This window comes from Physella acuta, unplaced genomic scaffold (genome assembly GCF_028476545.2).
Source record: "Physella acuta isolate Inbredline_101_S28 unplaced genomic scaffold, ASM2847654v3 ptg002499l, whole genome shotgun sequence".
Classification (NCBI taxonomy): Eukaryota; Metazoa; Mollusca; class Gastropoda; family Physidae; genus Physella; species Physella acuta.
This window is the reverse complement of record NW_026733972.1, coordinates 12,501-15,000: the sequence shown is the minus strand read 5'-3', so window position 1 is coordinate 15,000 and position 2,500 is coordinate 12,501.

Below are 2,500 nucleotides of genomic sequence, written 5' to 3'. Positions count from 1 at the left end.
TTAAAAATTGGTACCTATGGATAGCCCTCGGCCCTACCTAATACACCGTGTCCATAACAATGTGGTAATTAAATATTTACTGGGCGTTAGGGTCGGTCTTAGTAAATTGCTATATAAAGTCTATATAAAATTTTACGAATTTAAAAAAAAAATTCCTACCGTCAAAAATAGCGACGCCTAGACCACCACACCTGTTCTGACGTTAAATCCTACTTGCACACACGTGTGGGAATAGATTAGATATCATCTAGAGATAGAATTCCTAATTATTTAATTAAAATAGAGACTCTAGATTTAATAGTTGTGTCATAGTTACATTAAGTCGAATTAGCGAAGCGGAGGCGGGAACTAGATTCTAGATCTAACACTTCGATTGCGATGAAAAAAAAATAGCTTTATTTTAAGGCCGACAAGGCAAATACGGTTTAATTAATATTAAAGAAATAAGTCCGAACACCTACCTTAAGCGAATCATCTACACAACACATGACTAGAAATAATACACGTCCACACGAAGAGCGATTGAAACGGTGACTGCAACGGTGTGAAAACTTGTACGACGGAAACATGGCGCCTAGGTTATGCCTACTTCCGGTCTGATGAAAATTTTTAATTCATTTTAAATTTTGCGCTCTATTTCGTCCGCGCTTGTCCACTTAAACTCTACAGAAAAGATAGTCTATATAAAAATAATTCCTAGAAGACAATTTTATGAGAGATCACCCACATTTATTTACCCTGCCTGTCTACCTTAGGGTTAGAGTTTGAATTTTTCTAGATTCAAGCCAAATATGCCGTGTCGATTAAACGACGACGTACATAACAGAGCGAAGACAATGAATGGTTCCTTAATTAACTATAATTACGGTCCTAATACAACTACAATTCACCATAGTACTAATATGTATGTGTATTGTTGTTTTGGGAGTTCTGTCATTACATTTTAAATTATAAAAAAAACGGGTTTACGATACACTTCATTACGCCGCCGATCGTGGTTTTAGATTTAAATTTGGTCGGATTCGGTTTATTATTAATTTATATAATACTTTATACATACTTTAATTCATTAAATACATTTATCTATGTATTTATTTCATTAGTTAAGTATTTGTTTAACTAAAAATTATCAATTTAAGGCATAACAATTACAGAAAACGATTGTATTTGAGATAAGTCTTATCGAACCATTTAGTAGCTGGGTCGGTTTATTATTAATTTATCTAATACTTTATACATACTTTCACTCATTAATTACATGTATATATGCATTCATTAAATCATTTAAGTATTTATTTCATCAAAAAGTATCGATTGAAGGCATAACACTGATAGAAAACGATTGTATTTGAGATAAGTCTTATCGAACCATTTAGTAGCTGGTTCGCGGGTCGGTTTTATTCCTTAACTCTAGATTTAAGTCTATCGTGTTTAATTTCAATTTAATTTATCACAACTTTTAGATTTTGTACTAGATTAAGCTACATTGAAGCTTATTTTTCACTATTTAATCAATAGAGGATATTATATAATATTTTTAAGTCTAATATTACGCAGCCGTTTGTTAAATCTAGTTTTACAACGACGACTCGCGCGATTTCGGTTTGGTTTTAAAACTTAAGTTCATTGATTCTTAAAATATATATTCCAGTTAGAATAGAACTGAATACGTACCACATGATGTATACACACGTTTGGGTTATTTATTTATTTTAAATTTAGTTTATTATGACCGATCGTAATTAACTTTGGCGATACCGGGCTGATATGTCTTATCGACCGGAAAACTACTGTCCCTTCGGTCGACTAGTTGGTCTTAGACGGCATTACCGAGGTTTGAAAACTCTTACACCGTGTTTTTATTTTCACATAGATCCTATATTTTGATACCAGTCATTCGTTTAAGTTTAAATTAGAAAACGTGAAATGTAGTTTATTGGAAACACTAATGTTTTTAATTTTGTACAAAATAAATTTTTATTCGTTTCAGGTAAACGGCGGGATGAGAAAAATCTGCTTTCTACAACACATACATTGGTTAAGAATATAAAGTGAAATATAGTTGTACAAACACCGTCTCTACTTAGCAGCTTAGCCTCTACGGCAATGCCGCGTCTTTACACTGGGCGAGCTTGAGACTGGAAAACTCTCGATCACTCTACGCGGGAATGCCGCTAAGTCGAGGCGGTCTGATCGGCAACCCATCAAACTTCAGCTCATCTATTTTTTTTTTATTTTTCACAATTTTTTTAAAATTCGGGTAAACGGCGGGATGAACTCAACCAAATTTTTCAATTGGGTTTTTAATATCCACGTACATTCAGCGCAAAGTGAAATGTAGTTTTAATGTATTTAAACATAGAACAACCACCGTCATTCGCCAGCTCTGTTAGACTAACGACTCGCCGCTTCGCATCCTCGGTGGAACGGGCGACCTCTCGATCACTTGCGGCCACAGTACGGCAATGCCGCAAAATAAAGTCGGTTTGATCGGTGAACT